Consider the following 13,654-nt stretch of genomic DNA (forward strand, 5'->3'; position numbering starts at 1 on the left):
TAATACATTTTGAGAATTCAGAGAGAATTCTAGAAAAGTGTAAATTATAAAGAGATTTGAATTGAATAATTCGAATATTTTTAATCAGATTTATAATCGGCTAATTCCTTCCTTCTCTCATAGAAAGTCGAAAGAGCCAATGTCGGCAATCATTCCTTCTCTCATATATTAACGTTACATTGAAAATCGATCCACGCGATTAATTACTTTAAAAATAAAAATTTGGCAAGCATCCGTACATCTCGTTGGAAAAAAATCTGTGAGAAAGTCAAAAGAGGTAAGGTCCGTGATCGTTCCTTCTCTCATATATGAAACGTTACATTGAAAATCGATCCACGCGATCAATTATTTATTTTAAATATATTTATTTTAAAAATAAAAATTTGGCAAGCATTTCCTTGGAAAAAAATCTGTGAGAAAGTCGAAAGAGGCAACGTCGGCGATCATTCCTTCTCTCATATATGAAAATCGATCTATCAATTACTCTAAAAATAAAAATTTGTTACAAAAATCTTCTTCTTACAAACATTTGTAGGCAAGCATCCTACAATACATCTCGTTGGAAGAAAATCTGTGAGAAAGTCGAAAGGGGCAAGGATCATTCGAGGATAATTGAAGGAGATGGAAGGAGGCGATCGAGAGGGGCGGGCAGGATGCGCGAATGTTGTTTAAGGTCTAGACAAAGTGTAGGACCCCCGAATTAGTGGGGGCCGCCGCGCGTTCTATGGTAATTAACGAAATTAGCCGCAATTAGAGAGTGCTCGACGTGTCCCTCTCTCCTCGCCTGAGACAAGGACGAGGGGACCAGTCGAAAGATCTTGGGAGTCTTGGGAGATGACGTCCTCGAGTTTACGCCAAGCCTTAATGACTAACCGCATCGGCCGAAAAACTATCTAAGCACGAAACTATGGGAACTTTTGAAAGGTCCGCGATTACCATGCCTGTCGAAGGGAAGAAAAAGGTAGAAAGGGAGGGCATTGCTCTCGACGGAGACGATTGGAGATCGAGAGTTCAAATTTTCTATTTCGTTTGATGGCGATCGATTAAGAAATCGATTATATTCGATTTTTAATGCGATTGCAGTCATTCGAATGAAGAAAGAAACGATCGGAATTCTTTAATTTGAGTCACTTATAAAGACTCCAAAATTGTGTTGAGTAATGGAAAATAGTATAATAATAGAATAATTTGTAACGATGAAATAAAATTTCTTCACACGTGGCTTTATTTTTAAGAAAATTAAATTCAAAAAATCGGGATATCATAAATTGGAATAAATAATATTTCGAATATAAATAAAATTGTTGAAAATTCGATCATAATTGGAAAAATGTATGTATTTTTTCGAGGATTTAAATTTTCAACCGTTCCGAAGAGAAGAGAAAGCTATTCGCTCTGATTCTTATTAAAATTTTCTACTATTATTTTCTTGGCCTGTCGATGATGGAAGATTGAGGAGAATCGATATTAAACGTGTTTTGTAAGCTATGCTGATTGGAGTGCAACTCCAATTGTTACTATAGAAATGGTTTCATTTCACGTAAAAATCTTCTCGTTAATGGAACTTTTATTATCCATCAGAGAAAAAAGAAAGATAGAATCTTATTGACGCGGAGAATATTTCCAGAAGAAGGAAAAAGAGATTTCCTTTGGATCGAATTAAAAATCGAACCAAAAAAAATACGCAATTGTATATTCCTCCATATAAATAGAGAAAGGGAGAGAGAGAGAGAGAAGAAAAAATTGATTTCTTTTCGAACGAGGATCGTGCCAATGGCTAGAAACAGGGCCCTGATTGATTGGATCGTTCGGTCGGCGAGCTTGATGAGATCATTCTTGCTACGATCAACCTCGTAAACGTCATCGACCAGCTACAGTGAGATATATATATATATTTTTAGTACGATTGTAGAAACGCAGTAGATAAAATACGACGCGAATAATTCCGTTTATACGACGGTGGCTAGTATGTAGTATCGATTTAATTGGAGTTTTTCCATGGGACAAAGCGATAAATTATAAAGGGTGCAGGATATCGAGCTGCATAAAATAGCTAGACTTTTAATGAGCTGACATTTCCAAGATATTCCCAGTCTCATTTTTCACTCACTACTTTCCGTCAAATCGTTTCCATACGTTTGCTTTTAATTAAGATTATCAAGATTCCCGATTAATTAGAAACAATTTTTATCCGTTCCAAGAAAGATTCGATTTATTTAATTTTATTTTAAAAAGAAACGAATTTTTTACACCCAGTCGCTGTAATATTTCTTAATTAATACTCTTAATAAATTTCAGAAATAAAAATCCTAACGAGCATCCTATAAAAGGAAATAATTATTAACTATCTATTTTTACGTAGCGAGCCGAAGCGCAATACGAAAGGAATAAAGAAAAAAATTCAGATCTCGAGATCCAAGAAATTATTATAACGTACTTCTTCGAGAAGAAAATCCATAAACAACATCTCCTTCCTCGACCACCAACTTCTCCTCCCTGGCCAAACTGCCAGCCACCCTCCCCGCGCTTCGATCATATCATATCAAGATGATCTCAGCCGAGCTCGCGTTGCCAAGAGAGAGAGAGAGAGAGAGAGATTCGACGATGTCCAAGGCCGGGCGTGGACAGGTTTCCAGCAACCTGTTAACCATGAGTAGCATCGTCGAATGACACCGCAACCTAACCAGGAAAGCGGAAAGCACAGCGCGTCGAAGAAGGGGGGCGAGGAGGGGGGGTCGCTCTGCTCGAGCGACCCCCAACGGTACGCACCTGCTCCTCGAAACGGGCGGCCGTGAACAGCCGAAAAACTGCCGGTGAAACTGTCGATACAATGCGCCACCCGCCACCGGTTGACCATTGTCCGCCCATTGAGCGGAGCTGCGAACAACGCGCCCTCGTGTCGCGCGCTCGAAACTCACTCCGCTTTATTATTCGCAACCATGCAATTCCTAATTCCCTTCTAACCTACGGCGGGCACCGTACCTAGCCTCCACCGTACCTGGGACGCCTATTCTTCAAAGGTATCCACAGTTATTTATTATCTTTGTTTACAGTGTCACGCCCACAATTAACGTAGATTTGTCCTCCAGTCCCGGGCTTGTCAGACCGTTTCAACAGGACCTCTCGTTTCTTCCCTCTCTCTCTCTTTCTACTGGACTATGGAACACGTGCTTCGTCGCTCCACAGTCGTCAATCGAACCGTGCAAGTTCAGGCTCTTCGCGATTTCGCGATGACGATCTATCTGGATCTTGAATTTTTTTTCTTTTTTTCTTTTTTTCTTGAGTTATAACATAATTGAAGCCAAAATTATAGACGGAGCTTCAACATGTGCCTTTATAATAATCAAGCATGAAATAAATAAATAGGAATTTTTACTAAAAATGATATTAATAAATAAATCTAAAACTACAATCAATTCAATAAATATAATAAATAATATACAACATTGGTAAAGGAAAAATTATTGTATAAAATATTAAATAAAATTGAGCTGGTAGGATTTTGAAATGGGTCTTTGAAGGAATGGGGAAAATATGATGGAACCATTGTTTTCTTTTTTTAATTAGTTTTTCGAAATATTTTACTTCTTTTTTACTTTTCTTATTTAACGAATTATTAATGGTAATACGAATTTTAATTTAACAATGTAAATTATGCTTTTAGATTTAATAATAATTGTTAAAAAGAATTGTTTTATCTTGATTAACTTTGATCAATGATCAATGAGAAATTGATTAAGAGTTTGATTACAAATTCAATTATAATGATTAATATGTTAACATATATATATGATACCAATTAGAATATAATAATACTTGAATTCAATTGTTTCATTATTACTATAACTATATTATAACTATTATTATTACTATACTATAACTATATACTATAATTAATTAAAATATTTAAGGCAACGAACAATTGTATTCACAAATATCTCTAATATTACCAATCCACCTATTATTAAACAATTTCATTTCACATAAAAATAAGATATAAATACAACATTTTATTTAATAATATTTAATTCCAATAATCACAATTATCTCAAACTCTTAAAAACTAAAGATACTTTTCTCCTCGTCATTAAACATTAATATTTCGTATCTTTATTGATATTTTCCTTTTTCAGTTTCACAATTTTCCTCAATTCTTCTTTCTCGAATTGAAGAAGAAGAAAAAGAACTTCATTCAACCCCAACATGCAAATTTCGACGCTGGCCGGCCAATTTTACGATCATACCAATGAACTACACACACACACACACACATATATACACATACCACGGTTTAATATCTCCTTACGTGGATCCGCGTGCACTATTATAGTTTATGCGTTCGATCTGTAAACAGGATTACCGTGGCCCCGCTGTAACTATACGTACACGTTCCTTTGAACCATTATTATCTTACGCTCGATGCACGTCGCGGCATTAAATCGTGGTACACCTGATCGGAGTTTTACCCTTCCCCAGCCGGGTAAAGCGGCGAAGCGCGGGAATAAAACGAGGCGGAGACGTGTCTATTACTACGTCGAAACGTATATCCCTCGTAAAATTGTTTGCCGAACAACGAACGAGCTTCGTGACGGGATGAAAGTTTGCCTTCCATCCGGGAAGGAAGGGATCAATTAAATCAACAAATCGTTACCGATCGGGGAATCGGTCGAGTTGTCACCTTTTTCTTTCTTTTTTTTTTTTTTTTTTACTTTAAATATAAGTACGTGTACAGAGTTCGTCGTTGAATTCGAAGATTTTTCTCTTTAAGGGATGATATTTAAATGTGAGAATATGTGTATAATTCTTAATTCTTTTTTTGGTATCGTGACACTTGGACAGTTTTACTTTGTCTATTAAAATTGGAGGATTAATTTTTATTTTTATTTATTTATTTATTTCTTTTTCGAGAAGAATGAAAAGTAAGAGTTCGTCGTTGAATTCGAAAATTTTTCTTTTTAAGGGATGATATCTAAATGTGAGAATATGTGTATAATTCTTAATTCTTTTTTTGGTATCGTGACACTTGGACAGTTTTACTTTGTCTATTAAAATTGGAGGATTAATTTTTATTTTTATTTATTTATTTATTTCTTTTTTGAGAAGAATGAAAAGTAAGAGTTCGTCGTTGAATTCGAAGATTTTTCTTTTTAAGGGATGATATCTAAATGTGAGGATATGTGTATAATTCTTAATTCTTTTTTTGGTATTGTGACACTTGGACAGTTTTAGTTTTTGAGAAGAATGAAAAGTAAAAGATTAACACGAAATATTAATTAAACATTCTATTATTTAAAATTCTGTCACTCGAAATTGTCAAATTAGGAAAAAGTAATTTAAATCATCGAATTATAATAATTACGATAATACGATAATAAATAATCTTCGTTCGAACAATTTTCGAAATTATTTCTTACAAAAACTCGATCATTGTAAATTAAATAAAAAACGAAATTAACGAAACAGACGTTTTAATAAATATTCTAGAATTTTTCAAAGCTCTCGATTTCACCACGTTTGAGGACATTACCATGGAAATAGAAAATTTCTCCACGATGGAGAATACAGAAAATGTACCGATCCTCGGTTGATTTCTGCTGCGCCTAATGACAGGCGCATCGAGAACGTAAGAACGGGCGCGCGTTTGTGGAAATGATTTCCAGTTTCACGGTCGGTATGCAAATTCGAGGAGTATCCGTGCGAGGCGTTCGAGGGTAATTCACGGACAAGAATAACACCTCGAGCGCGGACATTGAAAGCGAGCGGTCCGCGAACAATTCGCTATTTGCATTTCTCCGGCCAGCCTCGCGAGGTGGCCACCACCTTGTGCGTGCGTGTGTAAGTGCGTGTGTGGACGGGACAAAAGAGGAGGGAAAGAAAAATGTGGCGGAAACACAAACGGGGAGAGACACGTTTGCCTCTATTCCCCCGTGAAAGGGGTTGAAGACTTGAGAACCAGGGGATGAGAATTGTTTCTCAAGAGGAGACAACCGTTTCTATTGCAACCTCTTTATCTTCTCTCTCTCTTTTCTTCTTCGTCTCTGGACAGTTGGACACATGCATATCTAATTTGAATTAAGTCGATGCATGTGAAATTTTTGAAACTCAACTCTGAGAATGGAATCTATTTGAATTAATTACATGTTGTATAAATTGTATAAATTGTATCTACATAATAATTAATTTTCCATTTTTTGTGCTTTCTCGTGAATATGATAAGAAATATAAAAAGAGTAAGAAAATATAATAAATAATGTAATTGAATTTACGTACGTAAGAGTAAAGAAGAAGAAGAAGCGATGTTAGATGAATGTATTTCGAATGAAACTAAGTCATTCTATAATTATCGATCGCACAAATGAGCGAATGAGAAAAGTAAAGAAAATGGACAAATAAGACGTCCGCATACATCCTCTGTGTATGCAGAAGCCAAGGAGAGTGAGAATAGACGATTCGTTATTTCAAGGAATTAAACACGATTAGATATGAAATTTTGTCGCGTATTTATTTTTGCAATCTTACGGATTATCGCGTATTCATAAATATTTTTGCAAGAGAATAAATTAGTACTTTTGAAATTATTAAGTTAAACTCATAATATTTCAATTTTTACATTCAAATACTTTACCTTTACGAAAGAATTATATTTTTTTGTGCAACTGCTTATCGATTTTCTCCTTTTCTATGGGAGTACGATGGACGAGGATTAGACCTATAATTTGTTCGATGAAACAAAAAAAAAAAAAAAAAAAAAGGGAGAAAGTAAAACAGTGAATTATTCGTGATTACCCATACGGTATTTTTCATGCTTATTTCATCCCTTGCGTATATTCATGCTTACTTTGAATAATTAATTAGAACACTGTCAGCGATATGGGACAAGAATAGTTTATAAAAATGTTGGTTTCTTAACCTGTAACTATGGCAATTCTCATATATACATTATTCAAACACGTGTCTTTTTTTTCTCTCTTTCGAATTCCTTACTATATTTCGCAAACGTATTTTCGTTTCTCTTCCAAATTTTCGAAAATTCAGAGACACTTTGAACTTCCATATATATATATCGCATATATTGATTTTCCTCGGAATTGTGGAAATGCGTGGATCTTCGCGTGCCGATTCGCATCAATGGCCACGTTGGATACGTGTCCAGAAACGCGGAGGTGAGCCGCACGGCTGCCTTGTGAAACGCACATAAAAGCTGTAGATAAACGTAAGGGGGCATTGATCGTCCGTCGCTCCTCCATTCACGAAGTTGCCGGTTATGGCTATACTTATGTGCTTAGGTGCGCATACACCGACCCTGTGTGTACACGTTTCCCACACACATACACGCGCGATGCGATTACTCACGTGTGCACGTGTGGTGTACGTGTGTTATCACCAACACGGTCGAAAGCGAGTCTTGCCATGCGTGGTCACGGCACACGTACACACACACGTGCACACGAATGGAATGGTTTCGGGGTCGGGAGAATAGCCCTGACCTTCCTCAAGTCCCCGCTCGTATGTCGCGATAAAACGAAAGCGCGATGACGTCACTGGTCCCAGCGTCACGATAGACGAGAGAGGCTTCGATTCGATTCTTTGTTCGCAAAGAGAATTTTGAAACAGGATTTAATTGTGGATTAGAGTTTAATGTATTAATATTGTTGAAGCAAACTTGTTCGAAATTATTTTTCTATCTCTCGAAACGTGAATATTATTAGATTATTTTTCGTGTAATTATACGATATGTATTATTTGTCTACGTTTTACGAGGATTTTTATATACGTTGCGAATAATTAGATTCGTTTCCAATTGATTTTTACGATAATTTAACGAGGAATAATTTAAAACAAAAATTTTTTACTTGAAGAAAAAAATTGTATGGAAATTAATGAGAGATAAAAAAAATGAAAATTTAAATTATGAAAGAAATATAAATGTAAAATTACTGGATGTTATTCATTTATCTCGTGCGAGGAAAAAAATCAACCGTAAAACGATTTTAACTTTCCCGATCAGAGTAAATTTATCTTATATCAATTAATCCTTTTAAACGATCCATTTAAAATTCCCTAATGCAACTTTGTTTATTAGCACAAGTTGAGAAAGGAGGGGAAAAAAAGAAAGGGATAAAGAAATAATATCGGTTCTTTATCCAATATCTTTGCACAAACCTGGCCAAGATTGTCCTAGCTTTGAGATCACGGTAAATTCCTGTGAGCCGATTACGATGGCCAGGTAAGAAGATGGCAGGCGTGAAGTTTCGATCGTGTGGTCCTGAACCGGTCTCTAGGTGTCTGAGTGTCAGGTAACCAATGCAGTAAAATGGAATTACTCGAGTACGTGGAGAATAGAAGGAAGGTGTGACGGAAAAAGGAAGAAACACACCTCTCGCCTCTCGTTAACGGCATTCGGATTTGCCTCTAATTTAAAAACCTCTCGTGATTCTTATTGAAAAAGAGGAAGTTGAAAAACAAAAAAAAAAAAAAAAAAGAAAGAAAGAAAGAAAGAAAAAAAAACAGCATGGAAGGGAAAGGTTAAAGAGAGAGAAGAAGGCAGAGAAAATAACGACGAAGGTGCTTGCAATCCGATTAACAGGAAACGGTTAAGTGATTAAAAAGAGCTTCTATGGCAACTGTAAAAGCAATAAGAATAAAAAAGGATGTTTGTGAGATCATGAGCCATTTTTAAGGATGTGCGCGTAATTATTTTTGAACGGTAAATTTAAAGAGATTTGTTGATTTTAGAAAGGAGGGTATTGTTTAAATTATCTTAATAAAATTATCTTTAAAAATGAATAATTGAATAATTGAATTGAATTATTTACAGGATAAGTTCTTTAACTTATACACGATCCTTGAAAATTAAAATTAAAATCGTAATTAAAATTCCAATGTGAATTTTGTTTCAAATGATATTTTTTCATTCTCAAAGATATCGGCTAGTAAAGCGCTACACTAGCGCCACTTTTATCCAATAAGCCAATACGTATCTAATTAGACCATAAATGTGAACATGAGATACAGACAAAAAGAAAATAAAGAAAAAAAGGAGTTAGAGAAGGAGAGGGAAGAATTCGTTCGCTGGTAAGGGAAGAGAGATCGATTATTGTACATTAAAATTAACTTAATCCTTGAAAATTAAAATCGTAATTAAAATTCCAATGTGAATTTTGTTTCAAATGATATTTTTTGGACATTCTGAAAGATACCGGTCGCTAAAACGCTACACTAGCGCCACTTTTATCCAAACCAAGTATACGCGTGTTCAACTAAACATAACTATAAACGAGATATAGACGAAAAGCGAAAGAAAATAAAAAAAGAAGAAGATAATTCGTTCGCTGGGAAGAGAAAATTGGTTTAATTCTTGAAAATTAAAATCGTAATTAAAATTCCAATATGAATGTTGTTTCAAATGATATTTTTTTCGTACACTCTCAAAGATATCGGCCGCTGAAGCGCTACACTAGCGCCACTTTTATCCAAGCCAAGTATACACGTGTTCAACTAGATATAACCATAAACGAGATACAGACGAAAAGCGAAAGAAAATAAAAAAAGGAGGGGGAGGAGATAATTCATTCGCTGGGAAGGGAAGAGAGATCGATTATTGTACATTAAAATTGGTTTAATCCTTGAAAATTAAAATCGTAATTAAAATTCCAATGTGAATTTTGTTTTAAACGATTTTTTGGACATTCTCAAAGATACCGGCCGCTGAAGCGCTACACTAGCGCCACTTTTATCCAAGCCAAGTATACGCGTGTTCAACTAGATATAACCATAAATGTGAACGAGATACAGACGAAAAGAAAATAAAGAAAAAAAGGAGTTAAAGGGGGAGAGGGAAGAATTCGTTCGCTGGTAAGGGAAGAGAGATCGATTATTGTACATTAAAATTGACTTAATCCTTGAAAATTAAAATCGTAATTAAAATTCCAATATGAATGTTGTTTCAAATGATATTTTTTTCGTACACTCTCAAAGATATCGGCCGCTGAAGCGCTATACTAGCGCCACTTTTATCCAAGCCAACACGTGTCTAACTAGACGTAACCATGAACGTGAATGCACGAGATACGGACGAAAAGAAAATAAAGAAAGAAATAAGTGAAGGGAGAAGAATTCGTTTGCTGGTAAGGGAAGAGAGATCAATCGATAAGGGGGAGGAGGGGGATCGCCCCCTCTAATAATAATGGAGAAATTTCGTTCGAATGAAAGGAGGAACGCGAGGCGAGGTGAAGAAGAGGCATGCAGATCGGCGATTCCCCGTGCCAGAAACGTTTCGTGATGAACGTGGCGGGGGCATCGATAATCGCTCGCGTGCCACGAAGGCGCGAAGGACGTAACAGATACAAGCTCGATACGGTGTACTACAGGCCGATCGCCTCGATAAGGTAATTACTAAATGCTAATATAAAGAGAGCCGTGTCTATTTGTATTTTGCGTACGATTCTCCGCGCGCGCGCGCGCCGTTCTCTCCGCTGATTTAGAGGGAGGTGGTGCGTGGGCGGATCGCGATATTGGCGCGAAAATTAGTTCCCATGTAACGCGAGAGGAGATGATTCGAGAAGGGACGTCGAGATTAATGAGGCGTGCATTGTGTTTGTGCGAGAATTAATATGTTATTGAAAATGATTGATGGATTTTGGTAATTGAATGGGATGGGAGAAAATAAATGTAAATGATAACGGAATTCTTTCCTTCTTCAAATATATATTTTCCCTTTGTTCTTTGATCTTGTTTTTCCTCTTAACGAGGAATAGTTAAAAAAATTACCAAAAATTTACATTATGAATATTTCATCGAAAATTTCTTCAAATCTGAATAATAACTAACTGAAAAAAGAAACTCCTTTCTTAATTTCTCCTTTTTCAATACGTTAAAACGTATCCAAAATTCAAAATTTTCCATCAACCAATCTCTCTCACCGCAACACCCATACTCATACCAAGCGTTCTCTCTGTTCGTAAATTCCACAGTCTCTCCCTCCCTCCCTCTCTCTCTGGTGTCTCTGCAGTTGTCGAACGATATCCCCGACAACGGAGGCCACTAAATATTACGAATGCCGGGGCGAACTTTAAATTAAACGACGGTTCAAGCCCAGATTAGCCACCGTGCAATGCATAAATACGTTCAGTCGGGCCCCGGCCCCTATGTAACTCCGGGACTTACGAGCGCCGTCTGTCCCGAAAAACACGTCACTTATCGTCCTGGTATCTCGTGCAATGCCGATGTTACATGTTACATATCGAGTGTCATTAAGTGTGATTATATTACCCCGCCTGTTCGCATGTACCGTGGTGAACGAGAGGAACGAAAGAATAAGAGAGAGAGATGGAAAAACAGAACGAAAGAATGGGACGGAGAGAAAGAAAGAGAGAAAAAGGAAGAGGTTGGAAGTGTACGAGTGCAAGAGGGAACAAGAGGAAGAGGTTTTCGTGGCACGCAGGGAGAGGAGGGAGGGAGAGAGAGAGAGAGAGAGAGAGAGGAGGGCAGAGAAGCCGCTTTTACGTCGATACGTAATTTATTGCCATATCCGATATTAAAGTATCGTGGATAAGACGAAGGGATTGGCAGAAGGTCTACCTGCGAGTTTCTTCCCTTTCTTCTCGGCCGCGAGGACGCCACGCGTGTGGGAGTTCCTCTCTGCACCACTTTTCTGTCCTCTCCTTTATATCTCTCCCCTGCGAATTTACGAATTCTCCTTACGAATTTAGGTATTGTTTCGAGATCCGATTTTGCATTCAAGTTTCACGGTTTTTGCGATCGTTTTTTCCGAAATTCGTCGTTTCGATCGAACGATAAATACGTTATTGATTCTTTAAAGGAGTATTTATATTGGACGCGATATTGTATGGAGATGTGATTTTTTCGCGATTCATTCAATGTTAGAAGTGAAAAAGAATATTTAGTTTATACATCATTTTGTGAAACTTTAAATGTTTTCTCAAATTGGATGAAGTTTAAAAATTCAAATATCGAATATAATTAAATTTCTATTCTGTAGAATCTGTGCGTTGATCGATGACGAGTATTTACGAGAAGGATGGATATTTAATCTGGCAACACGATTTAATGTTAAACGGCTGCTTAATCCTGTGCAAAACGAGAGGCGTCATCCTCTATTGTGCTGCATTATTTTTCGCCGAAACTGGAGAAATGGTGTCGTTTGTCGTTGTCTGGATGAAGACTTGTTTACGCGAGCGGATAACACTTGTGCCTTTTTATCAAGATCGTCATTTGTACGGATAATAAATTTCGGCAGACGTAAGAGGATTGAATTAATATCGCATAAACGAAATCGAACCGTGTAATTTTCGAAAATATTTAAACGAACCTTCAATTCAAAACAGTTCAAAAATAGTGATAATAAAAATTTACAACATTCATAAAGAGCCTATTCAATTCTGTCAAAAATTTTTCTCCTAAAAAAAAATACAAAGAGCAACAATTTTCTCTGCACCGGATGAAACGAAAAATCGAGTAATACCCCTTAATTTGATGGCGCCGTGAAAGAACGGACGTTCCACCCTTGGTAAAACCGACAAACCGGTGGCCCAGCCGTCCCCCGTAATTTTTTAATTACGGGGCCACGTCTCTCAGTCACTCAGCTCCGGTGACTTGCAACCGGTGTCTAGAATCCACTCCCTAATTTTTAATAACACCTAGAGAGAGAGAGAGAGGGAGAGAGCTGGTAATAAGTTTGTAGGCGGTCCTTTGGATGGGTTTCGAGCCTCCTCTGATCGAGAAAAGAAGAGGGAACTACTGGAAAACATATTGGTAGCGTCGAAAATCCATTTTGTGGTGGATGGGATCAAATTAAGAAGGAATTATTCGTTCAAATCGATTTCGAGGCTTTATATTTATTTTTTATTTATCCGTGATTCGAAATTATTCGTCATTAATTCAGTAATTATTCTCGTACAAATGATAAATGAATTGTGGAGATACAAGGATTAAATAAGGATTCGAGAATCTTAAAATTACGATTTAAACAGTTTAGTTTAATGCAACTCTATCTACGTTATTGATTTCTAAAAATAGAACGATTTACATTAAACAAATTTTTCAAGATGAGCAGCAAAAGCAAAAATTCGATACATACATATTTAGGGATGTCGCGATGAACTGAATTAAAATTACATATCCTAGGAGGAAAATATCCCTCATTTATACGCAATATTCACATCGCTCAATCGATTTCCTCGTTGAAATATTCATTTCATCACACAACGTTTCTTCGAATTACGATCAAGCACAGTCGTTATTACAGTCTTATTTGGTTGGACAGAATGAAAATAATATTCAGATGTATCACGTATGAAATTTCTATCCGATTTAAATATAATTAAAGAAACATCCCATCAAGAATAATATCAATCAAAACTTTAATTCCATCAACCCCTCCTCCTTTTTTTCTAAACATTACAATGCATTAAAATTTACAATTAATCATTAATAACTCTCTCTGATTAATCACTTCGTCGTAAAATTCCAAATCTGAAAAATTTCGAAATTGAACCCGATACAATTTCAAATGTAAAAGAAAAGGATGGAAGGGGAGGGTAAAAATGAGCAAGAATTCGGGCGTTTCTCGAGTCAACGTCATCCCGATGGATAGGAAGCAACGACAGCCGGCCGAGCAATACGCGGGTTTTAT

At 36.4% G+C, this 13,654-nt stretch overlaps 1 protein-coding gene across 7 annotated transcripts in view; it reads right to left on the reverse strand.

The window, feature by feature from the left end:
* LOC410304 (zinc finger homeobox protein 4) overlaps positions 1-13,654 on the reverse strand; it is a 429,015-nt gene that overhangs the window by 223,927 nt on the left and 191,434 nt on the right. The window lies entirely within an intron of this gene.

The sequence above is a fragment of the Apis mellifera genome, linkage group LG11, assembly GCF_003254395.2.
Source record: "Apis mellifera strain DH4 linkage group LG11, Amel_HAv3.1, whole genome shotgun sequence".
Taxonomy (NCBI): domain Eukaryota; kingdom Metazoa; phylum Arthropoda; class Insecta; order Hymenoptera; family Apidae; genus Apis; species Apis mellifera.